Genomic DNA, 27,339 nt, shown 5'->3' on the forward strand with positions numbered 1-27,339 from the left:
ATAACCTATGCGTATCCTCCTGCATTCTTAAAATCATCTCTGGATATTAATGTAAATGACAAAAATGTCATACATATTCAGTATGAATACAATTCTTTTACACAAATATTTTCAGTCCATGGTTGCATGAATCTGCAGATGTGGAATCTGAAGCTAATATAGACAATATGCTGAAAAACTCAAATAATTGGCCTAACACAAAATGCAATTTTCTCCAGCTGTTAAGTTCCTATGATCTATCCTGGTTCCCAGATATTTCGTTTGTATCCAACTTAGTTCAACTTGATTTGTAGGTTAGGGAAAGTACTTTATTTCTCCAAAGGCTAAAGGTTGAGTATAGGAAAGACTTGGGACCAACCTATTCCATATTCAAAGAAATTTACCCTCTAATTAAACAGCTTTGTTAACACTGAAAAAAAGTTCAGATGACTATCACACAGGCAAGAATTCAGAGAAACTTAAAGAAACCTACAATTGTACCATTCCCTTCACAACTTCTGTTTTATATCCAAAGAACAAATAGTATCGAAACCACTCAATGGTTCTGTTGCTGTTGAATATTTTTTTTTTAAAAAGAAACTCATATCTCCAAAGCATTGAAACATGATGAGGATATGTCATAACCTGAAATTAGTACACTCCAGAGTCAACACTCATCAATCTTTTTCTATGAAAGTACATGAGGCAGTGTGGCCCTCCACTCTACACATTTGATGTCCTCACTCAACTTTGCTATTGTAGAAGGAAAGTCACTATAGACACTGTGTAAATGAACAAGCCTGGCCGTGTTCCAATGAAACTCTACTGACAAAAAGTAGTAGGCTACCTATGGCCCTTGGACTCTGGTTCCTGATACCTGCCTAGCAACCAGCCAGCTGTGACAACGAGGTGTGATTTTCATGGTTCTTTGCTCCTTCAGGTGCATAACTCTGATAAAGTGCTAAAATTTTTTTTTCTCCAAAGAAAATTTCCAGTACTAATAGAGTGATAGAAAACAGGGGCAGGCATTTAGGATAGTGCTAAGGACACCTCTTGGGACACCTCTGCATCCTATGTAAGAATGCCTGCTTTGAGTCCTGGCCCTGCTCTGGATTCCAGTTTCCTGCTAACGCTCTGGGAGGAGCAGGCGATAGTTTAAGCAGTTGGATCCCTGTCTCCCATGTAGGAGATCCGGGCTGAGTTCCTGCTCCTGGCTTCTACCTGGCCCAGCCCTGGCTATTACAGGCATTTTGAGGAGTAAACCACTGAATGGAAGATCTCTCTCTCTGCCTGTCTCTACTTCTCCTCTCCCCCTAAAAAAAAAAAGTTAACAAAATGGAGAGGTTCTAAACAAGTGATGGATCCAAGGAGATAAAGAAGTTTTGCATAAGTTAAAAAGATAATGTAAAATCTGGTGTGCTCTCAGATCCACTGCCGGAAGAGTTCAACATATACTCTGTGTGGAAATGGGAAACAACGCATGAAACCATTTCAGGGAGCACTATAACAAATGCCCAAATTGTTCATTCATTAAGAGAAAACTTCAGGGGAAGTTTAAACTATTACATAAAAATGGTCAAGAAATGAATGAATATTGACAATATTTATATTAGAGGAAGCCAGAGAATTTGCAAATGTATGAAAATATCAGACATATTTCATTCACGAATTCCGCTGGTTATTGACTTGTTACAGTCTGAGAAAAAGTAAAGAATACTATTATTAAAGCTTACTAATCTAGCCGGCGCCGTGGCTCACTAGGCTAATCCTCCGCCTAGCGGCGCCGGCACACCGGGTTCTAGTCCCGGTCGGGGTGCCGGATTCTGTCCCGGTTGCCCCTCTTCCAGGCCAGCTCTCTGCTGTGGCCAGGGAGTGCAGTGGAGGATGGCCCAGGTGCTTGGGCCCTGCACCCCATGGGAGACCAGGAAAAGCACCTGGCTCCTGGCTCCTGCCATCGGATCAGCGCGGTGCGCTGGCCGCAGTGCGCCGGCCGCGGCGGCCATTGGAGGGTGAACCAACGGCAAAGGAAGACCTTTCTCTCTGTCTCTCTCTCTCACTGTCCACTCTGCCTGTCAAAAAAAAAAAAAAAAAAAAAGCTTACTAATCTATACTTAAATCTACAGAGTTGACAAAAATGACTTAAACTCACACCTGCTTACTGATGCTGTCACTAACTTACCATGGAAAGTGATTCTGCAGTGCTATGACCTGTGCAAGTCTCTTCACTTCTCTGTGCCTCAGGTTCCACCACTCTACATGTGGCTCTCTGGGGGAGCTGAGGACTGAGCAAATTAATTGAGTGGTGGGCAGAACAAGTCAGGCATGCATAAGGCAGTGATATGCTGTCACGCTGCTGCGGCTCCTCTCCCCCGGACTCTTTTCCCCAAGTTGGATTTGTTGGTTCTTCCTCTTTCACCCTGTCCATCTCCCAGTCTCCTCCAGGTGGCCCTGTCTCACTCCAAGGACTCCAACACTCACCACTCTACAACCGCTCTTCCCAATGCTGACCCCTTCTCCACACTGCATTTCTGGACATGTGCACTGAAATATCTCAGGGACACCTAGAACTCATGTGTTGACAATTCAAGTCCATCATCTTTCTATCCTGACCCCTTCCTCTCTTTGCATTCTTGAGTTTATGACATCATAGCAAGCAACGGTGATTCAAGAACTCCACAGAAAAATGGAATTACAAGATATTGAGAATTTTCCATGTACTTTCTGGTATCTAAAACCACACCAGAAACTACAGTTACTTTTTCATTTCTTAATTTGTAGATTCCTTGATTTGCGGATACAATTCTAAGAACATAATTATATTCCTTTCCTCCCTCCCTTCATCTCTCCCCTCTCTCCCTCCCACCCTCTTTCCTTCTCCCTTTCTTTTTTTAGTTTTTGAGATAACATAGTTTAAATTGATATTCCTGTAAAAAGGCCCAATACTTCACCAAATAAGAAGTACAACAAGTAATAAGCAAAAAGACCTTAATTTAGTGGGAATATGACAATGGCCACAAACAGATATTGAATGGAAAAATGACCATTTCACTCATATACAATAAATTTTAAGCTAATCACAAATCATTAAAACTATAATAGTATAACATAATTAACCAATGGTTTGACAAAGGTATAAAACAAAGTTTTACAAAACTATATATGCAGCAATATGTATAGACATATTTCTTTTTTTCTTCATTTCATTTCTTTACTCCCAATCATTCTCTGTCCAAGCCATCTTTGTCATCAGTGAGATCTTTCTTAAAATGTTCACTAGACCTTGTTATTCTCTTGCTCAATTATATTCTCTATTGCTTGGGGAAAGGAGTCTTTGAACTTATAGGTGAGCTTCAGAGACTGGAATCCCTCTGAAATTGGGTACAAAAATTTGTGTGTTCTCAATTTAAAAAGAAAGAAAAAGGTCATGGAATCTATCTGCTATGGTTTGAATGCTTGCTCTCTCCAAAACTCAGGTGGCCACCGTGATGATACTGAAACATGGGACCTAAATTGGTGCTTAATGTATAAAGGCGGAGCCCTTGTGGATTAGCCAGTCTGTGGCACTCTGTTACAGCAGCCCAGATCAGAATAAGACATGGCCCTAGAGGACGATTTAACAACTGTTTAGCAGGGTACAATCTGCATAAGTTGCATCTTAGTCACACTCATATCTGAAACTTACTGCCTATCTCAGATACACTGAACGTTGTATTTTCCTCCAACCCTGCACACTGAATGCCATTTCACCTCTCCAAGTCTCTGCGTATGTTGTTCCCTCCATTTGCAAGGTTCTTCTCTGCCTGTTAAACACTTGCACATTCTTTAAATCCTAGCTCAAATCTCAAGTGCCGCATTTAGGAAGCCCTGTCCAGTAGTAGTACTATGTGTGTTCAACAAAAGGAATGTGGAATAGATTTCTGGAATATCTGTATAGAATAACAAGGGTCTGAAATTTCTTAAATTCAAAGCTTCAGGCTACACAGAATAAACAGCTATAAAGTTTTGGAAACACATTCTATTTAATTAAATTCAAGGATATTCTTACTTGCATTTTAATGAGATCAAGAGTAAAGATCAGGTGCCCAGCTGCCTAGGTTGGAATCCTGATTGAGCCAATTACTAGTAATGGCCATGGGCAAGTTGCAGGACTCCTCAGGTCTTCTGTTCAGTGATGTATAAAGATGCAGAGAGTAACAATACCCACCCTTTAGCATTACTCTGAGGATTAAATAAGTAAAGATGTACAGCACTTAAAGCCATGTAAGTGCATTCCATTCATGTAATTATTTATTGAAATTCAGGACTAAAGGTTGCAAGATAATCATGGAGCAAAAGAAATTGACCTTGCCCGCACAAGCCTCAAGCTTTCGTCAAATGAGTTGACTAGCCACAGACCACTGACGAAGATGGCCCTCTTCACTGATGTTTTACATCAACTGAAAAATGACTCAAGCCTATTAGATAAAATCCTTCCAGTAGTCTCCAATGGCTAAAAATATCTCCCCAAAATATTTCCAAGGCATAGCACAGGTATACTAATATGATTCCTTTGACTAGAAAAGAGCCAGAGCTGCTTTCCTGGGCAGCAAATCAAGATTACCTCCTTGCTTACCAAGTGCCCGACATGAAAGGAAAATCCTTCAGTAGGAAACTGGGAAGACAAGGGAGCACAATGACTCAGCTTCCAAACAACCTAGTGTCTTGTTTGCCAGGGAAATGGAATATTAGGTATTAACACCACCCACTTGGCTAAAAAATAGTTGTAACATGTAGATGCTACCATAATTGAACCTGAGAAGGAATCAAAAGATGTGCCTGCTATTTGCAGTAGACAGTGACTATCTGAATGCTACAGTCCCATGATGGTTTGAGCTCTGCCCCTCTCAGAAATGTTCAGCCCCAAAATCTGACTCATACTATAATTTTTTCAGTTGTGTCAACAGTATTGCTTTTGTCCCCTTGACAGCACAAAAGATCACTTCATTCTTTATGAATGGCATAATCAAACTTTAGGCTAGAACACTAGTTAATAATGAAACCAGGGAAAAAGAAACTAAATCCAGGTTTCTAAGCCCATGTTGGAGTTCTTCCTTGGTAAAATTCCAACCAAATTTCCAACTTTATCGCCCATGATAATGCTTCTAGAAATATTTTTTAAAGATTATTTATTTATTGTTTAAATATTTATTTATTTGAAAGAGCTATAGAGAGGGAAGAAGAGAAAGCGGGAGGGAGGAGAAGAGAAAAAGAGAATGAGCTCATCCATTGGTTCACTCCCCAGATGGCCTCAGTGGACAGGGCTGAGCCAGGCCAAAGGCAGGAGCCAGGAGCTTCTTCCAGGTCTCCCACGTGGGTGTAGGGGCCCAAGCACTTGGGTCATCTACTGCTGCTTTTCCCAGGCTATTTGCATGGAGCTGGATCATAAGTGGAGCAGCTGGGACTTGAACCAACACCCACATCAGCACGCCACCAGCAGCCACATCACCAGCCCCCTAGAAATCTTTATAAAAAAGGAACTTCTTAAGCCGGCGCCGCGGCTCACTAGGCTAATCCTCCGCCTGCAGCGCCGGCACACTGGGTTCTAGTCCCGGTCGGGGCGCCGGATTCTGTCCCGGTTGCCCCTCTTCCAGGCCAGCTCTCTGCTATGGCCAGGGAGGGCAGTGGAGGATGGCCCAAGTGCTTGGGCCCTGCACCCCATGGGAGACCAGGAGAAGCACCTGGCTCCTGCCTTCAGATCAGCACGGTGCGCTGGCTGTAGTGCGCAGGCCTCGGCGGCCATTGGAGGGTGAACCAACGGCAAAGGAAGACCTTTCTCTCTCTCTCTCTCTCTCTCTCTCTCACTGCCCACTCTGCCTTTCAAAAAAAAAAAAAAAAAAAGGAACTTCTTGCAATTCTCCAATCATACCCACACTTTGGCTATACTGTGTGTATCCTCTAACTAGAAAAGTTTCCCCTTCTCCAAATCTAGTCCCATTCTTCCTTTCAGACCCTGTGTGGATGACAGGAAGCCATTCATTACGGCTCAATAGAAGTAATTCTCCAGATTGTTAACTTTCATAACCCTAGCTCAGCACCTCATGGACTTCTCTCAGTCCTTCTGAGCAGAACTATCGACACAGGTGTCTTTTCTTTTGAGACTGGATGCTCTTTGAGGGTAATTCTCATATCTGTTCCATCTTTAGAAGCCCACCTACTTACAAATGGGAATATTTGCGTATGGCAGGTGTTCATACATTTTGCTAAATCATGCAAGGAAGAGCTAAAGTGCACTAAAGATCATCATACCAATAATTAAATCAATTGGATAGACAAGCTGTGCTGAAGAAAGGCATTAGTTTAAAAAGACATAAAAAAAAAATAACCCTTGTTTTCTTGTGAAACAAACTAAGAGTAGAGAATTTCAAGGCTACTTGCAGGGCAATGAAACCACCATTTATATTGACTACCCAGTGATTTGCCAGCCACTACAACGACTAATAGTGGCTCATTAAAAACTTCCCTTGGCCCTTACTGTAACTGATAATATACTTCCATGTTAAGTAACTTGTAATATAGTTTCTCCTCTCCTCCTCTTCAGACTCAAAATACTGCTTGCATCTGACCTCTGTGTATTTTGTAATTTCAATAGTCACCTCCAATATGCCTTAAACTCTAAATATCCAAGGACAAAAATGCGATATTAGAGAATGTAACACACAACAGAGTCCCAAAGTGCCAAAACTAGGGAAGGATTAACAAAGGAACCTGCAAGTCTTCACGTTCGGGTACTACCGGGCAGAAGTTCACAAGTCCTAACCTGCTGTTGGTACTACTTGACATACTTACTGGATCCCAAAGCAGAGGCTGGCTTCGCTCTCATTTAAAGCTCTAGCAGTTCACTGTCTGCAGCCCTATGTTCACAGATGACATTTCATTGACTATTCAGTTCACAAACTGTTACGGAAATGACTTTCAATATGTGCTCTTAGACATAATTTTCCTAAACCCCAAATCCTGAAAGAATAAACAACATAAGTGCTAAGCCCAGACTCTTACATGGATGTCCTGACTTAAATTGTGCTAACGGGTAGCCTCTGTTAAGTGCTCTATCTGAAAGCATTCATATCAATGACACCTGGAACATTCAGTCTCGGGTATCACGTTCTTTGTGTCTCTTGGATTACTGGAATGGCAACTGAATCCTTGAGTAGGGAGCAGGAGACCCACATGTTTTAGCTGACCCAGTCTTTAACTATCATATATATTCACTAATGTATAAACATCTCTGTCCCAAGCAAAATGAGGTCAAAATAATGTTTACAAATTATTTGTAAATTATTAATGATCCTTCCATAAATTATGTAGTGTTTTCAAAATTATAAAATAAACCTAAACAAATATGAATTTTGTATCATCTGTATTGTTTTTCCATATATGGTTTAACTGAATAACCTTGGCTGAATTCCTCTTTGAGCTAGTCTCTTCCACCTCCTAGGTTACTTTGATGGAATTATTTCAAAATGCCCCATTTCTCAGTCTTCTTGCTGTATCTCTCTTCACCTAGATTTCCATTTGGTTTCCATAGTGATTTGTTTGTTCATTAGACCACAACAAAACTGAACAATTAAATCAAGTATATTAGCATTCATGTGACTATAGCTTCCTGTATTTAGATGGTATTGGCAAAAAACTTGAAATATATTTTAAAATATTTATCTATTTATTTTAAAGTCAGAGTCAGTTCTACAGAGAGAGGAAGAGACAAAGGGAGAGATGGAGAGGGAGGGGAGAGAAGGAGGGAGGGGGCTGGGGAGGAGGGGGGAGGGAGAGAGAGAGAGGGCAGCTGGGGAGGAGGGGGGAGAGAGAGTGCAAAAGCAAGAGAGAGAGAGAGAGCGCGCGCAAAAGCGAGAGAGAGAATGAATATCTTTTAACCACTGGTTCACTCCCCAAACGGGCAAAACGGCTGGGGCTGGGCCAGGCTAAAGTCAGTAGCCCAGACTTTCTTCCGGGTTTTCCACGTGGGTACAGGGTCCCAAGCACTTGGGCCATCCTCCACTGCTTTTCCAGGTACATTAGCAGGGAGCTGGATTAGATACCTAGCAGCCAAGTCTCCATCTGGCACCATATGGGATACTGGTGTTGCAGGTGGTGGCTTTACCAGCTAAGCCACAATGTCAGTCCCTATGCTAAAACATTGAGACTGTGAACAATGCCATCCTTTACACTTACAAATTGTTCTGAAAATTTAAGTTGATATGATAGACCAAAAAGAAAAAATTGGATGGGGCAAACAAGGTAGACTATGCTATCACATAACAGCCATTTCCTTGACGTTACGAGCTTCCTTTGGGCACAAGTGGAAGTCTGTGATACTATGGAAGGGGAACATGGGACTCAGAGTTATTCAGGCTTAGTTCAAATCCCAATGTTGATGTTTTGTAGCTGTGAAACCCTGGGCAGGCTCCTGAGTCTATTTGATTCTCAATTCTTTCATCAGCAAATTGGGGATCTGGGCTAATAATCCCTAATTCAAGTTACTCTAGAGACTACAAATAATGTATGCTCAGGACCTACCACTGCGGACCAATATAGATTAACTGTACTAGGTTAAGATTTTTTCTTTTCTAACACTGAGATCCATGTATTATTTTAATTCCTCTGTTCATCATACTTCCTCCAGACTACAAATATGCTATCCTAAGAAGAAAATTATATGCATTGAAATGTCCATGTCAACATCCAACTTTTTTTTTTTTTTTTTTTTTTTTTTGACAGGCTGAGTGGACAGTGAGAGAGAGAGACAGAGAAAAAGGTCTTCCTTTGCTGTTGGTTCACCATCCAATGGCCGCTGCGGCCGACGTGCTGTGGCCGGCGCACGGTGCTGATCCGAAGCCAGGAGCCAGGTGCTTCTCCTGGTCTCCCACGGGGTGCAGGGCCCAAGCACTTGGGCCATCCTCCACTGCACTCCCTGGCCACAGCAGAGAGCTGGCCTGGAAGAGGGGCAACTGGGACAGAATCCGGTGTCCCAACCGGGACTAGAATCCGGTGTGCTGGCGCCACAGGCGGAGGATTAGCCTATTGAGCCGTGGCACCGGCCCATGTTTTCTTATTCTTCTTGCTGTTCATCCCCACAAACAGAAACAAGAGGCCATCGTTGATAAGGAACCATACCAGAGAATTTCTGGAAAAGTATTCATTGCCTGATTGTTGTTCCACATGATATACACCTGTCCTGAGCCCATGCTAGCCCTGTTACAAAGGCCCTGTCACACTCTCCCTTCTTACTAATGGTACAGTCTACAAACTTGTCCTACCCAGACAGTGGAGGGAAGCTGAGGTCGCTAACATACTGACTGCTCTGGGAATGGGTTATCACTTGACCTGCCCACCAGCCTTGGTTTCAGTCAGCAGCAACAGCAGGACAAAAGTTCTCAGCACGGAGCAGATATTCAATGAAATGAAAATTGTGAGATGAATGGTGTGAAACTGCCATGTGATAAGACGGGGAGCTGTGACCTCCATAAGGGTCACAATCCACAAATGGCTGCCACTGTGGTTTGCTGCCACGTTCACCTTCCTGGAGTATGGCCCTGACTCCAATTCACTGGAATTCTGACTGAATGCCCTGGCCTTGAGCACATGGCAATGAGGACTCAAGACACAGGTTTTATTCTATGGAGCTACTCTGTGGAATACTTACATTGTTCTTACATAACACGGCCCTGGAAGGAGGAGCAGGGAGAGTCTGGAAATATGAGTAACGCTAACACTGGGAAAAATTCATTCCCTCTCTCTCTTGGGTTCTAACGATCTGGGTCTTTATCTGAATCAACTCTACTGAACACCTACAAAGCAATGTAGAATTCATATTTAAGTTCTCTTACATTTCTGGTGAGAATATAAATTGGGGTGGCTATTTAAAAAATGTTTTGCAATATCCTTTAAATGTAATAACAATCGATGACCCAGCAATTCCATTCCTGTATATAAACCCAAGAGGAGTGCTGGTGATAAGAAGACAAATTCAGAATGTTCACAGACACTTTATTCATAATAGTCTACAAACTTGAACTAACTAAATGATCATTAGAAATAGAATGTTGTGGGAGCTTCCAGACTGAACACATGCCTGGGGGGTGGCGTGCCTGAGAGGGGATAGAAGCTTCGCACCACCCCTGCTTCCACCCCTACCCTGTGCATCTCTTCCATCTGGCTGCTGCTGAATGGATCCTTCATAGTACACTGGTAAATGATATTAACAAGCATTTAGAGGAATGGAATCTGCTCCATGGCATAGCAATTTTAACACACAAGGTACATACAAAGCAATATGGGCCAATTCAAAAAGCACATCCTTAGGGCAAACAGGAAGTAGCGAGCTGAGATTGAGTGAGGACAGATCACGCAGGACACACAAAGGCCAACATAGGACGAGGAGCTGAAGAGTCCCAAGAGGCATGCCAGCGTGCTGAGGACGACGGAGGAGGAAAACAGAAAGAGGTGGCCTTGTTGAATCCAAGCGTGCACCTGCCTCATTCCTTCTGTTTATGAGGGAGAAAAAGTGTCCTTATTTCCAAAACCAAAAATAGAAGAAGAAATACTGTGGAACAGGCACACATTGGAAGATACACAGAAATGAGAAAGAGTAAACCACTGATACTAGTGCTCCATATAGTAAGCAATCATGGTGAATGAACCTCAACGTGAAATGAGGACCACAATACAATTCCACTTACATGAAGTTCAAAGACCAAACGAATTAAGGTGTGTTGACAGCAGTCAGAATGGGGGTCATTGGGGGCTGCGGCACAGACTGGGAGGGGCATTAGAACCTTTCAGAAATGTTCTATATTTTCATCCAGAGATGGTTATAGACATAGTGATATAAACATTGACTACACTTACATTTAATATTTGTGTGCTTTGCTGTATAGAAATGTTATCTTTTTAGACAATCTCTTAGCACTGAATCATTCATTCTTGCATTCCAACATCTGCCCAATGCCTACCACTATTCTAACCACCACGAGCACACCAGGCATGGTCCTCATCATTCAGAAGTCTGGATGCTAGCAGAAAAGATCACTTCACTGGTAGCCTGCTCATTTGGCAATAAATCACACACCACCTTCTGACACCTCAATCTGTCCCTTTCATGAATGACATGAAATTTTCTAAGTTGCTTAAATTTACAGCTGGTCTCAACTTTAGGTGTAAATTTCTTGGCTGTTTCAAACCTTCCTATGCCCTTAAATGCCCATCACAGGGCCTTATAAAACACAGTAATTGGTCAGTAATCTTTCATTTATTAAACCCATCCTACCACAGTACTTTTCTTGGCCCCAGGCTTCCTGGCTAATGTTCTTGTCTCCAGGTTTTCTTTTTCTCTGCCCCCTATGAAACTGGCAGACATGCAAATCACTTACTAAGATAGCACATGGTTTATGCTTACATATGCTGTATCTACCAGCACCGTGTAGAAAGTAGCTTATGTTATTTAAAATTTTCTTTTGCTAACCCTTTCATCCCATAAGGCTTAAGAATATGGGCGGAGTAAAACAAACAAGAAATAAGAGATCGACTCATGTTGTTAAGGAAAATGATAACCTTGCTTGTCAGCTTGCATTGCACTGGCAAAACCCAAACCAGCCATGCCTCTCTGGCTTCCCTTTTTTACGCTGCTCAAAGTCCTGCTTGCATGCTAAATATCAACATGCCCTGAAAATGCCCCTGAGAGTGACACAGGATGCCGTGCTTAGCCATCTCCCATTACCCATTTTAAGTGTGGCTCTACTAAGAGTTACGAATGAGGAAAAGTTTTAAACATGCACAGTTAAATGCTGTTAATAATAACTGCAATGGCTCTCACAAACACAGGCAAGGTGAAACAAAGAACTGTGATTTGCTTTTGTTTCACAGTTTTCTTCCATGAGATTTTGCTGCATATAGCAGGTCTCAAATGACCACTGAAGCCACTTGCTGTGACCTGCAGTCATGAGCCAATGTGGGTGGCACTTTAAAGATTGATTTATTTTGAAAGTCAGAGTTATATACACAGAGAGACAGAGAGAGAGAAAGAGGGATCTTCCATCCGCTGGTTCACTCCCCAGATGATCACAATGGCCAGAGCTGGGCCAGGCTGAAGCCAGGAGCCAGGTATTCCATTCAGGTCTCCCATGTGGGTGGCAGGGGCCCCAATATTATGCCATCTTCCATTGCCTTTCCAGACCATTAGCAGGGCCATTGGAAGTGGAGCAGCCAGGACGTGATACCATATAGGATGCAGGTATCACAGGAAAAACTCTACCCGCTACGCCACAAAACCCCCGAGGCTGCGCTTTGAGGTCTCCACCTCGCTCCCCGTGCTGACGCTACACATTCCCGTTCTCACTGACCTGTGGCATCTGGGTGACTCTGCTCCCTTACAAGAGCCATTCCCACTTTACAGAGGGAGCAGGTTGATCAACCACCAGCCCTGTGGCTTCCTCGATGGAGCACGCGGCCATAACAGAATTGGTGTCTGTCTGATTCTTTCACTGATATTCAAAGGCACAATCCCAAATGCTGCAAGATTTCACTTTCTGTCCTCTCCTAAGATACCTACCCACTGTAAATCAGAAGGGGCAATCATCAAAGTCATGTTCCAGCTAGTGAGAGCTCAGTAAAGAGCCAAATGGTTAGCAATATCCCATGGAAGTCAGAGAAACACACACACACACACACACACACACACACACATATGGGGCCCACCAGGAGCTCGATATGATCCTCTTAGGATTGAGACCCAAATCTCCAACAGGACCTACAATCTCAGTGTGATCTGTACCTGCTTTGCCCCTTGACCCGTCCCACACCAGTATTCTTCACTTCAATTTCTTAAGCACATTCTGCTCCCCTGCCTGGAACACCTTTCTTTCCCTTTCCTTTTCATCTATTAGCACCAATCTCCTCAACTGCCATTTCCCCTAGGAAGTGTTCTCTGCTTCAGCAGGCAGGGAAGGATCTCTGTGTAACGCAGTTGCACAGCACCTGTGCTTCTGCCTTAGCATTTATCACAGTTTGCAAGGACAGATTTCTGCAATTTTTGCACACATATGTTTTACCTACCAGTCTTTGCTTCACAAGGCTGCCTGGCGCTCAATAAATATCTATAGAACAAAGTGGTGGAGGGAGGGAAAGAGGAAGGGAGGGGAGAGGCAAAAAAAGTACAGGAGGAAAGGGGAGCATAAGAGAAGCAAAACAGAAGAGTTTAAGAATATAGTTGGAGGGTTGGCACTGTGGCATGATGGGTGACACTGCCACCCGCAATGCTGGCATCCCATATGGGTGCTGGTTCAAGTCCCAGCTGCTCCACTTCTGATCCAGCTCCCTGCTGATATACAGCAGAAGATAGCCCAAGTTCTTGGGCCCCTGAACCCATGAGGGAGACTCGGAAGAGGCTTCTGGCTTCAGCCTGGCCCTGTCCTGGCCACTGCACCCATTTGAGGAGTGAACTAGTATATAGAAGATCTCTCTCTCTCTCTCTCTCTCCCCCTCTCCCTATAACTCTGAAATTCAAATAAATCAATTTTTTTTTAAAAGATAAAGAATATATAATTGATGCTCCAGCCTTGTCGATGGGAGCTAGTGATGGAGGAATCATCCCAACCCAGTCCATGCTCACCACCAAAAGGTGCCATGATTCCAAGACCAGGCCTAAATTTTCCAATTCCAAATCACCTCCAAATAGCCAGTTGACATTTAATAGGGCTAAGCGGCAACCAGACAGTTATAAAATTAGAACTGCAAAGTAGCCTGGAGTACATTAAAGGTTCTATGCAAACTTTGGAGTCCATGTCTAGTCATTCTATAGAAATGCACACATAATTTTAATGAGGACAATAATACAAAAATCCCAAACAAATTTAAAAGTTAAAAAAAAAAAACCACTGTGTCTCACTTGCTAAATTCTTCTTTAGGTTTTCACATTTCCATTGAGCTCTACACCAGGAATTACCAATATAAGGGCTGGGGACACCTTGGAGATTTTGCATTTATTGCAAAGAGTCCAAAATGCACTCACATGGCAAGAATTGCCTGCAGACTGAATACATTAAAACCCAATTATTGCGATGTTGAAGATAATGAAATTTTACATGTTGAAAAGGGTCCTCATACTCCAGATAGTAAAGCCATGAATTAGTTCTAATTGGTGCTGTTTCCCATGGCACTAATGGAAGAGGGCCCCATGTGAAATGGGTCCTTATTACACTCTCTGAGCTGAAACTGCTTCCAACCTCATTAGGGAACTCAGGTGGCACACAATGTGCTGTAGTGCCTGCTCTAGTGCCTGGGGGAGTACGGTTCATTTTCATGAGCTGACATTTGTCAATGGCTACAAGGTCTTAAGATGATGCCACAGTAACCCACAGCATAGGTGTGACAATGATCAGTTTGGACATTTATAGGAGAAAGATGTTTCAAATTAAATCATGTCAAGGGGCTTGATTTTCTTCGTGTTTATGGGTTTTACCTTTCCCTGGTTAGATAATTCCCAGAACTGAAAGATGTTAACTGGGGGCCCGGGTCATGGTGCATTGGTCTAAGTCACAAGAGCATCCCACATGAGTACCACTTTGAGTCCCAGCTGCTCTGCTTCCTACCCAGCTCCCTGCTAATGTGTCTGGGAAAGTGGTGGAAGATGGCCTGCAAGCCTCAACCCCTACCACCCATGTGGAAGACCCAGATGGAGTTCCAAGCTCCTGGCTTCAGCCTGGCCCAGCCCTGGCCATTATGACCATTTGGGGAGTAAACCAGCACAAGACTATCTTCCAAAATAAGTTAAAAAAAAAAAAAAAAAAGAGGGATGTAACTGAAAGGCCTCACTGGAGAAAGTAACTGGCATTTCCCAGGGATGCTGGACTGGGCCCCACATCACAGCCCAGCTGTCAATGAAAGGCCATCATAATGACGGTGGCCTGACACTGCACAGTCCCCTGAGCTCCACACGGACGCTGAAAGTATGGCCAAACAGGCAAAAATAAACAGGAGGGGCGTCAAGGATCCTGAGGCATGTTTTTACGATCATCATTTTTAGATGATCTGAGAATCTTTCATATGTGTATAAGCACACACAGATGGGTGCAATTATACATCTCAGCAAGCCCTCAGGCTTCCTAACCTAAGTATAAAGGACAAGGCTTTGCAGGCAGGGGCCTGCCACAGCATAGGTTCCCCATCAGAGAAGGGAGTACCCATCAGGCATCCCAGCACTCTGAGGAGTTAGAAGTCTGGGGTTCTAGTCATCACTCTGCTGCTGCAAAGCTGTCACTTTGTGCATGTCACTTACCATCTCCTGGTCTCTTTACCTATAAACCAAGAATGTTAGGTGGCTAGATGAATGTAAAGCCCCTAGAGCTCAGTCTATTTTATATGTACCTTTGTCCAAGTCACACTAATACCTTGCTTTTGGAGAAACATTTCATGGAACTAATACTCATTATGTAACAGATAAAATCTAGTAAAAGACAAAGTTTAAAAAATCTAATTTTCCCATCCATTTCCAATATAAGTTAAGAACTTATCAAAAGAGTGAACATTGGGGCTGGCGCTGTGGCATAGCAGGTGAAGCCGCCACCTACAGTTCTGGCATCCCATATGGGCACCAGTTTGAGTCCCAGCTGCTCCACTTCTGATCCAGCTCTCTGCTATGGCCTGGGAAAGCAGTAGAAGATGGCCCAAGTCCTTGGGCCCCTGCACCCACGTGGGAGACCGGAAGAAGCTCCTGGCCCCTGGCTTTGGATCGGCACATCTCTGGCCATTGCGGCCATTTGGGAAGTGAACCCGCAGACGGAAGACACCCCTCTCTCTCTCTCTCTCTCTCTCTCTCTCTCTCTCTCTCTCTCTCTCACACACACACACACACACTCTCTCTCTCTCTCTCTCCCCCTTTCAAATAAATAAATCTTTAAAAAAAGAGAGTGAATGTAGGACTTCTGACAAGACAAGGGTTAACGAAGTCCCAGGAGCTGGGAATTTTGAGACTTCTGTGGAATTTACAGACACTTTCTCTATTGTTAAATTTCAACTTGATTCCCTGCCTCTATATCATATTTTCCCACATTATTAATTCCAAGAAACAGTTCAAATAAACTGAAAGAGATCTGTATCAGTGGGATAGTGAACCAAGTTGCCTCTCCCCCGCCAACATGCACAGTGAAAGATTTAGCAACTCTTATTTCTCTCTGCCACCCTTAATACACTGGACCCTACAGCCCTAAAGGGAGAGATTATCAAACTAATTTCTTGTTGAAATATCAAACACCACATCTGCTCAATCTGTAGCTCTGACTTTCAAATAAATCTTTAAAAAATTAATAACAGAACATTAATGTTTGAGATTAGTAGAAAAATCTGACAGAAGTGATGATAGTCTGCTTGGCTATAAAGGAAAGCCAGACCTACTGTGGGCAGGAGGGGTGTAGGGGCAATTTTGTCTTACATTCAGACAGTGACTGTCTCATTTCTAGAGAAAAAACTCCTTTCCAAGAGAATGCTCCCAGTGAGCAAACAGTTGACGGAGGCCACCACAGTTGAAAGGAGCTCAGAATAAAAACTCCCCATTGGAACCACCACAGCCTGTTTTCTGATCTACATCACGGTCTCCAGGTGGGTCTGTCCCACAGAGGCCAGGCACCAGTACCTGAGTTTCACCTTCCAGAGCCCCTTCTCTACTCCTTCACGTTCAAATGCAGCTTTTGTGAAAGGGTAAAGGACTGTGCAGAAATACACAACATATAGCATTTTGAGATTCCTCTGCCATTCCGATTCCATAAATTTATAATTATGGTCTTAGCTTCTTCTGCATTATCCTATAGTCCTTGATGAATTACTCCATACTTTTCTAATTCATCATTACATTTTAAAGTTTCTTATGATTTTCTTCTTTGATGGTTTTATCGAATTATATAATATGCTTGAAGGACAAAGTGAATAAATCTTAGGTGTATAGGGTGATGTTTTACAAATGCAGTTAGACAACTACCAAGCAGATCAGGGTAAGAACCTTAGCTCCCTGATGGAGTTGGTCCTCTGCATATAAAGTCAAACTAAAAATGAACCATAATGAAGAAGGAGATGAGAGAGGGAGAGGGAGGTGGGATGGGAGTTGGTGGGGGAAAGTGGGTATGAAGGAAAGAACCAGTGAATTCCTAAAGTTGTATCTATGAAAAAATGCATTCATTAAATAAAAATTAAAAAAATTTAAAAAAAGAATTCTGAGAACCAGCATTGTGATTTCTAACATCATTTTAAAACTGCATATAGATAAACATCAGGTTTTTTTAACCTGAAATCTGTTCGTATCTATCAGCTGAGAAATGAAGAATTATATTGGCTTCATTAAGAACAAGGACTTTTGGCATGGGGAAAAAAAGAGCTAAAGATACAAATCAATAAGTTTAAGTTATCCTAAGAGCCGGCACTATGGTGTAGTGGGTAAAGGCACCGCCTGCAGTGCCAGCATCCCATATGGGTGCCGATTCAAGTCCCAGCTGCTCCACTTCTGATCCAGCTCTCTGCTATGGCCTGGGAAAGCAGTAGAAGATGGCCCAAGTCCTTGGGCCCCTGCACCTGCCACTGCATGGGAGACCTGGAAGTGGCTCCTGGCTCCTGACTTTGGATCAGCACAGCTCCAGCCGTTGCAGCCAATTCGGGAGTGAACCAGCAGATGGAAGACCTCTCTCTCTCTCTCTCTCTCTCTCTGCCTCTCCTTCTCTCTCTATGTAACTGACTTTCAAGTAAATAAATACATCTTTAGGGCAGCGCCGCGGCTCAATAGGCTAATCCTCCGCCTAGCGGTGCCGGCACACCGGGTTCTAGTCCCGGTTGGGGCACTGGATTCTGTCCCGGTTGCCCCTCTTCCAGGCCAGCTCTCTGCTGTGGCCAGGGAGTGCAGTGGAGGATGGCCCAAGTGCTTGGGCCCTGCACCCCATGGGAGACCAGGAGAAGCACCTGGCTCCTGCCTTCGGATCAGCGCGGTGCGCTGGCTGCAGCGCGCCAGCCGCAGCGGCCATTGGAGGGTGAACCAACGGCAAAGGAAGACCTTTCTCTCTGTCTCTCTCTCTCTCACTGTCCACTCTGCCTGTAAATAATAATAATAATAATAAAATAAATACATCTTTAAAAAAAATTCCTTAGCATAGTGGATTAAGGCACTCCCTACCACAATGACATCCTATACTGGATTCCCAGCTGCTCTGCTTCTGATCCAGTTCCCTATTAACGTGTCTGGGAAAGCAGAGGATGATGGCCTAAGTGCTTAGTCTCTGCCACCCATGATGGTGTTCTGGGAGTTCTGGGTTCCTGGATTCTGCTCAGCCCAGTCCTGGCCATTGTGGCCACCTGGGGAGTGAACCAGCAAACCAAAGATCTCTCTCTTTATCTCTCCTTCTCTCTCTGTAACTCTGACTTACAAATTAAATAAATAAATAAACAAATCTTTAAAAGAAAATTGATTGCAACATTCAGTTTGAATTGGAATTATCAGCACACACTCAAGACGCGGTTTACATAAAGGTAAAGTTTCCTGTATTTATCCTCTGAAGAGATCTAGAAATAATGACCAACAAAACAGCAATCATCTCTAGTGCCCATATTGCCTTTTTTAAAAGATTTATTTGTTTATTTGAAAGAGTGACAGAGACAGAGACAGAAAGATCTTCCATCCCCTGGTCCACTCTCCAAATGACTGCAACGGCCAAGACTGGGCCAAGCTGAAGCCAGGGGCAAGGAGCTTCATTCGGAAGTCACAAGAGTCACGTGGGGAAACATATCATGCTCTGCTGACTCCAACTTGGTACATACAGGGAGAGAATCAAGCATTTATCTTGTTTTCCTATTGCACACCATAAATGCAGGTAACTGGGGCCTTGATGAGAACAGTTACTCTTTATAGACGCATTCCAACTACTAATTGAAGATGAATGCTAGAATTCAATGAGCAGCGCTGTGGTGCAGCAGGTTACTGCCCTGGCCTGAAGTGCTGGCATCCCATATGGGTGCCAGTTCGAGACCTGGCTGCCCAACTTCTGATCCAGCTCTCAGCTATGGCCTGGGAAAGCAGTAGAAGATGATCCAAGTCCTTAGGCCCCTGTACCTCTGTGAGAGATTGGAAGAAGCTCCTGGCTCCTGGCTTTGGATCAGCGCAGCTCTGGCCATTGTGGTCAATTGGGGAGTGAACCATCGGATGGAAGACCTCTCTCTCTCTCTTTCTCTCTCTCTCTCTCTCTCTGCCTCTCCTCTCTCTGTGTAACTCTGACTTTCAAATAAATAAATCTTAAAAAAAAAAAAAACACACACACAAAAAAAACAAAGAGCACCAATGTGCCATACCATTTGTGCACATCCTAATAAAAACAATGGGATGCTGGCAGTGACCATCCATGGCTGCTAAGATTCCCAAGGCCAGACAACTCCTCCATGGGGGTCACACAGGGAAAGCGATCATGCTCTATTGACTCACATTCAACCCCAACAGCCAAGGAAACAAAGCCAAATTAAGTTACCTTTTGGGCTATCCTCTTACCAATTAGTTAAAGAAACCAAGATTAACTCTGCAACGTCAGTGTGTAAACTTTCTTTGGGGATGAAACTGCTGCCTATCAAAAAGAGCCAGAGGCTTGTATAAAATTGTTCATCTTTGTGTTCACTGTTCTAGCTACGAGTGTTTGCTGTGTGAACTCATATTTCTTCCCAAAAACCAACAGGAAAGATAATTTTCCTTTTTTCTTTGTTTGTGTTATCCTTTTCCAACCTAAAATAGAGATAATTGAGTTATAGAATTCAAAAAAAAATTCCCTACAGAACAAAATCACATTTGGATCTAATTCTACTGTTGAGTCCTCACTGATTTCTCTTAAATTAAATGCAATTAAATTAAATGCAAGCTCTGGGTACAGTAATTTAAGCACTATTTTGATCATTTCTCTTCTACTTAATTAGAAAAACTGAACCATTTAGTAATCCCATTAAAGATGAGGAGACAGGTAAATGGCTTTCTGGATCTTGCAATTATCAATGCTTGACCTTAAAAAAATCAGCAAAATCACAAAAAGAATCTGAGCAAGACAACTCTAAAAACACAACAGGTAGATTAGGGAGCCTAAGGGGGCAGGAGGGGTAGCAATGTATCCCTTAAAAGCAAATTCAACAGTTAGCTACAGCAAATTATTCCATGGTGAGGCACCTTCTTCACCACGACTCTTCCAAACAGAATCAAGCGCTGCTGGAGACAGTGATGTATCTTTCAAAAACCAAACAAACAAAAAAACCCGAACCTGCTCATTTTTCTATGTGAGCTTGAGTAATGACGGGATGTCAGAGCCTGAGTTTTCTCAGGGCACCATTGTTCTGCAACCATGATACCGGCATACAGATCCAGACCCAACAGGCAGCACTGGACTCTGGATGAAAAAACCCAGAGCTTCACAGACAGGATGCTCCACAAAAGAAGTCAGACACAAAAGAACCGGTACTGAGAGATCGCATTTGTATGACATTTAGCAGCAAGCAAAACTAGTCTCAGGTGGAAGAAATCAAACCAGCATTTTAAGTGCAGGGAGGGTGGGGGAGCTGGCTGAGAGAGAATGAGGAACGTTCTGAGGCAGACACAGCTATCATGTGAGGGATGTAGGTCAACAAGCATTTGCCAAAGTTATGCAACTAAGACGAATCTGTTTAGTGCATGTAAACTTCGTTAAAAACTTATTTTAAAAATCATCATCACGATCATATTTGGGGCTGAAATTGGTGAATGTATAGATGATACAAGGGAGGAGTTAACTCTGCAGCTGAGTGGTAGGTGCAGGATGGTTCACTCAATTATCCTGTTTACTTTGTACATGTTTGCCATTTTCCACAATTAAAATTCTTTTTAAAAGACGACCATGACTCCGTGGATAAGACTGTCATTCAGAAATACCACACTGTGAACGGCCACAACTGTGAAGTGAGGAAGGCCCTGTCGAAGCAGGAGATGGCCAGTGCTTCGTCCACCCCGAGAGGTCAAAGTGGTTCTGGAAACTTTGGTGGTGGTCGTGGAGGTGGTTTTGGTGGCAATGACAACTTTGGTCGTGGAGGAAACTTCAGTAGTCGTGGTGGCTTTGGCGGCAGCCGCGGTGGTGGTGGTTTGGTGGCAGTGGGGATGGTTACAATGGATTTGGTAATGACGTGGTTATGGAGGAGGCGGCCCTGGTTACTCTGGAGGAAGCAGGGGCTATGGAAGTGGTGGACAGGGTTATGGAAACCAGGGCAGTGGCTACGGCGGGAGTGGCAGCTATGACAGCTATAACAACGGCGGAGGCGGCTTTGGCGGTGGCAGTGGAAGCAATTTTGGAGGCAGCGGAGGCTACAATGATTTTGGCAATTACAACAATCAATCTTCAAATTTTGGACCCATGAAGGGAGGAAATTTTGGAGGCAGAAGCTCTGGCCCCTATGGTGGTGGCGGCCAATATTTTGCCAAACCACGAACTCAAGGTGGCTATGGCGGTTCTAGCAGCAGCAGCAGCTATGGCAGTGGCAGAAGGTTTTAATAACTGCCAGGAAACAAAGCTTAGCAGGAGAGGAGAGCCAGAGAAGTGACAGGGAAGCTACAGGTTACTACAGATTTGTGAACTCAGACAAGCACAGTGGTAGCAGGGCCTAGCTGCTACAAAAAAGACATGTTTTAGACAATACTCAGGTGTATGGGCAAAAAAACTCAAGGACTGTATTTGTGACTAATTGTATAACAGGTTGTTTTAGCTTCTGTTCTGTGGAAAGTATAAAGCATTCCAACAAAGGGTTTTAATGTAGTTTTTTTCTTTTTATTTCTTTTGCACCCATGCTGTTGATTGCTAAATGTAATAGTATGATCATGACGCTGAATAAATGTGTCTTAAAAAAAAAAAAAAGACTAGAGCTTTAGTCCCCTCTCCACCACTGTTTTATCACCACTTTCACCACTGAGAGTGATAGCTATTGGTTCTCTTCCTTTCTGAGCCTCCTCTCATTCATTTGCAAGTGGAGACAATGATGCCCCCCAACACTCAAAACAACACTTGGCTATCACTAAGAAGCAAGTGAGTCAATGAACATGAGAGTCATTCCTAAGCTGTGAAGTAATATATAAATATAGAAAATTATTAATAATGAAGAATTATAACTACTCATAAAGCATATTCTATGTTTGAAGAGATCATTGGCATATTTCTTCAGACACACACTGTATATCTATTCACTTTTCAGTTTCAGAATTGATGCGACAGGCCAGCGCCACGGCTCAATAGGCTAATCCTCCGCCTGTGGCACCGGCACACCAGGTTCTAGTCCTGGTCAGGGTGCCGGATTCTGCCCCCATCGCTCCTCTTCCTGTCCAGCTCTCTGCTGTGGCCCGGGAAGGCAGTGGAGGACGGCCCAAGTCCTTGGGCCCTGCACCCGCATGGGAAACCAGGAGAAGCACCTGGCTCCTGGCTTCGGCTGCAGCGGCCATTGGGGGGGTGAACCAACAGTAAAGGAAGACCTTTCTCTCTGTCTCTCTCTCTGTCTACTCTGCTTGTCAAAAAAAAAAAAAAAAAAAAAAAAAAAAAAAAAAAAAAAAAAAAAAAAAAACACACACACACACAAAAAAGAATTGATGTGACAGATGTATGAATAATACAGATGTTATTTATATTTGGTCACATGTGATGCATTTTTCATAACAATGCAAAAATTTAGGCCTGCAGAAAAAGCCTGCATTCCTCACACATACAGCAACATGATGGCCTAGGAAAGAAGGCTAAAAGCACGTTCCAGAAGAAAGTGAGTTTAGGACTTCAAATGATCTGGAAAATTCACATGCTCATAATTGAATACTAACTATTATAAAACCCATTGAGGTCAGCGCAGCGGCTCACTAGGCTAATCCTCTGCCTTGTGGCGCCGGCACACTGGGTTCTAGTCCCAGTCGGGGCTCCAGATTCTGTCCCGGTTGCCCCTCTTCCAGGCCAGCTCTCTGCTGTGGCCCGGGAGTGCAGTGGAGAATGGCCCGAGTACTTGGGCCCTGCACCCCATGGGAGACCAGGAGAAGCACCTGGCTCCTGCCTTCGGATCAGCGCGGTGCGCTGGCTGCAGCGCGCCAGCCGCAGCAGCCATTGGAGGGTGAACCAATGGCAAAGGAAGACCTTTCTCTCTGTCTCTCTCTCTCACTGTCCACTCTGCCTGTCAAAAAAAAAAAAAAAAAAAAAAAAAAAACACAAAAAACATTGAAGCTTGACCATTCAAAATAATGCTCATGAGTTTTATAAAATCATAAAGATGCCATAAGAGACAGTAAATACTTAATGAGATTAGACTATACTTAGAAATTAGAAAGCTGGACATTTGGCCCTCCAAAGTTAAGACACATATGTATCTAACTCAAGGAAGCCCAGATGAAAATGCACAGTGAACCATACTTTGATTTTATTATTTTATTTTTTAACCTATTGGGTTATTTTTTAACTTATCCACAACTATCACAAAATACAAGCTGCACCGAGAAAGAACACGAGCTACAGTGGAATTCTGCTCTGATAGTCTGCTCTAATCCCCAAGGGTCAGAGAAAAAGCCAAACAAATGGGTTGGCCCAGTGTGCTGTTGCTGACCCAAGTTTCAGCATGAATAAGAATTCCAGAGGGATGTTTAAAACAAGCACATTCTAGCCCAAAATTGTATTTACAAGAAAATCACCAAGATAAATTATCGTTACATTAATTTATCTTCAAATAATAGATGTGTGCAGAGTGTCTACCCACAACATCTTTTAAGGTCCAGTTATGGGAGGTGGGGGGCCGTGTGCTCCATTCATTTCAGCGCTCCTTCCCGGCCTTTCAGCTCCGCCATGAAATGACCTGGTGAACTACCCCTCACACAGCCTCAGACACCCTATCCACTCTTTGCTGCTTGACTTCCCTTGAGAAGCGCCAGCTCAATCTACCAACTGCTGGGTTTTAGGAGTTGCCTGAGGATGACCATCTGAGCTGCTATTTATGAAATTACTAAATAAAAACATGTCGGAAACTGCATACTTCTTGCTCCCTTGTTGTGGTAGAGGACATTATACTACACTGCAGTGAAAGGACTGGCCACTCATGATAAATCAAGGCGTTAAGCTAAAACCCTCACCTTGTTAGGAAAAATCCTTCACAATCTAATCCCACAAAATATCAAAGCTACATTCTAAGTGTTTTTCCCCCTTACAGCCTAATCTCTCCTATGCATGGAAGGGGACTTTTTTTCCAAGAGACTGTGCTGCTTTCTATAAAGTTTTTATTTTCACTAATTCATCATAGAGATGTACAGTTTTTCTGCCACCAAAAAAAGAAAACTTTCCTATCTACACAACTGCCCACACTTCCATCAAGTCTAGAGAAGAGTCACCCAAGAGGAGCCAAGCTCGCCAGCTGTAAGCCTGGGCTCCGAGTTCTCTCTCTCCTTCAGCACGGAAACCAGGCACCCAAGTCAAGACTACGGATGATGTGAACACCAAGGCTTGGACAGATGCCCAGGATTCTGGATCAACTGATTTCTTTCAAAGTCATTTTAAACCCAAATTCTACTGGGAGAAGGGAGGAATCGAGTGAGAACAGAAATAGGAAGCTCCATAGGATTCTGGAATTAACCATTACTCTATCATTCCCCTCCCTTCAATCCATTCTCATGACCAAGTTTGTTCCCAACATGCCTCTGTTCCCAGACCCTGATGTTGTACTGTGATATGAAAGGAATCGGTGAGGGAATCAGGGAAGTGAGAATTGAAGACGATCTCTGTGGTACCCAACAACTGAATCAATGGAGCAAACCCTGTTGGCATTTTCAGTCAGTGAGGGACAATGGTATTGATGACAGAGAACTGCCTCCTTGAGAATTTCTGTTCCAGAAAACTCCAGTGAGGGAACATCACAAATCAGCAAGATGCAAAGTTTTTTTTTTTTTAATCACTTAGGGACATCATTTAAAAATACTAATGCCTATTCTCTGACATTTTTAATAAGCTCTCCAGGTATGTGGTGAGATTTGGAAATCACTGTACTCTATTAGCCACCACTTGTTAATCCTCCTCAATTTCATTTGGGGTACCCTCAGTAGAATGCAAATTTATTTATTGCCAAATAAAATACAAGACATTTAGCTAAATTTAGGTATCAAATAAATAAGGTGGCCAGCGCCGCGGCTCACTAGGCTAATCCTCCACCTTGCGGCGCCGGCACACCAGGTTCTAGTCCCGGTCGGGGCGCCGGATTCTGTCCCGGTTGCCCCTCTTCCAGGCCAGCTCTCTGCTGTGGCCAGGGAGTGCAGTGGAGGATGGCCCAGGTGCTTGGGCCCTGCACCCCATGGGAGACCAGGAAAAGCACCTGGGTCCTGGCTCCTGCCATCGGATCAGCGCGGTGTGCCGGCCGCAGCGCGCCGGCCGCGGCGGCCATTGGAGGGTGAACCAACAGCAAAGGAAGACCTTTCTCTCTGTCTCTCTCTCTCACTGTCCACTCTGCCTGTCAAAAAAATAAAAATAAAAAAAATAAGGTGTCACTTTTTAGTATGTCTCAACTTAAACTAAATGATTACTCTAAAATATTCCTTGTCTATCTTAAATTCAAATTTAATTGATGTCCCATACTTATATTAGTTAAATGTGGCAACTCAAAGCCCCACCTTGACTACAACGATTAACATGTGCAAAAGAACATACTGTTATATCTACTTTTGACTTGTTGGATTTGAGTTTATCCCTTCAAAACATATAGCAACATAGATAATGCATCAATATATGAGAATGAGCATGATAACAATTAGGACAACATCCATTTCCCCAGCTGCAGAATGGTAACAATTGGACTAGACCTAAAATTCCATTAAACCACCAAAGTCTTAACAAATCTTTGCTCATATCACATGTAATCATGAACATCTGAAAATCTCATGTTTCTGGGAAGAGGTTTCCTTACAGGAAAAAATGACCACCAACTCAATTATCATTTGTACATCCCCTTCAAAAGTGATCCCTAAAAACTACTCACAAGCTGATCAACAGTGACAACTTTTACTCATATACAGCGGTGTGAACCATCCCCAGCATTAGCCACCTTCTACAGAGTCTGTCTAGTCACCTCTGTTAGAAATGTTCAGGAGCTGCAGAGACACCAGGGGTCCCTCAGACTGACCACACCAGAGGCCACAGCTACTTGCCATGACCCTTGAAGTAATGTTGCCAAAAAGTCACATCATGTTAGTAGAAGACCCAAAATAATTCTAAGATGGTGTTGTGCCATGAACAGTTTTCTCATTAAGCTAGGAAAGCAGGAACAGCAGACATCTAATTCATGCTGACCAAAGACAGTCTAGACGTATTAGCATCAATTATAAGAAATGGGGCAGGATTTACATCTTCATGCTTTTCTAAATTTGGTTCTGTTCAAGCAGCCTCAGCTAACCCCATATTGTTATCTGTGATAAAGGTGACATCTAAGGCAGTCATATCTGTTTAATAAAGACCATTTAGCACCTCTCTAAAACCTGAGTTTAGACCCTAACCACAACAGGAAATATCTACTGTTTTTTTGTTTCACTCAAATCATCTTCCCCAATTTAAATGTTTTGGTTTGGGCAATTATACTAATTATATCAACAAACTAGCCCATGAGCCAAAGGCAGTCCTCTGATTATTTTGTCATAAAACTTTTACTGAAATACAGCATATTCATTATTTCTGAATGATCGATGGCTAGTTTTGCACTAAACAAACATGAGTTAAGCATTGGCAAAAGAAACTATGGCCCCCATATTAATTAAATCTTAAAGAAAAAGTGGAATAGTGAGGCTTGATCCAGAACTCTGATATGGGATACCAGCATTGCAAGTGGCAAGTTAACCTGCTGTGCCACAATACCACCCCTAATACATTATTTTTGATAGAGGAAGGGATCAATGCTAGGGAAGAATTTTACTGAAAATGAATAATTACATGGGAAACCTGGGATGATTTCTACAGCTAAACCCAATATTGGCACAATATGCCACAGCTAGGGTTTCCCAATATGTTCTTAGTTGAATATAGGAGGGTAAAAGCTTCATGGAAAATTGGAATTAAGAGATAAGTTTATTTGGTGCAAAAAACTTTAACATCCATGAATAAATAGTTTTTCATAATATGTATTTTTCATGAAAATTCTGAGGACTTTTTCTGAGAGTGTATGTGCACTTGTGTCTACATGTATTCCATATTGGAGTGTTAGGAATGGATAACTTTATATTTTCAATTGAACTTAGTTAATAAATAGAAATAAAGAGACTATGGCCCACAAACCTCCAGATATTTATAATCTGGCCCTTTCCAGAGAAATTTG

The 27,339-nt window shown here is 43.0% G+C and overlaps 1 protein-coding gene and 1 pseudogene across 24 annotated transcripts in view; one reads left to right on the top strand and one right to left on the bottom strand.

Moving 5' to 3' along the window:
* The window catches only part of OSBPL6 (oxysterol binding protein like 6), a 218,780-nt gene that overhangs the window by 124,161 nt on the left and 67,280 nt on the right, over positions 1-27,339 (bottom strand). Inside the window, exon 1 of one of the 24 annotated variants that reach the window (XM_070070596.1) lies at positions 2,159-2,297. The exons of the other annotated variants lie outside the window; for them this stretch is intronic. The gene's annotated coding sequence lies outside the window, so the exon portion shown is untranslated. Of the gene's footprint in view, positions 1-2,158; positions 2,298-27,339 lie in introns of those variants that run through there. 24 annotated transcript variants of the gene reach the window in all.
* LOC100342036 (heterogeneous nuclear ribonucleoprotein A1 pseudogene) lies at positions 13,575-22,087 on the top strand (annotated as a pseudogene).

Source organism: Oryctolagus cuniculus, chromosome 3, assembly GCF_964237555.1.
Source record: "Oryctolagus cuniculus chromosome 3, mOryCun1.1, whole genome shotgun sequence".
NCBI lineage: Eukaryota > Metazoa > Chordata > Mammalia > Lagomorpha > Leporidae > Oryctolagus > Oryctolagus cuniculus.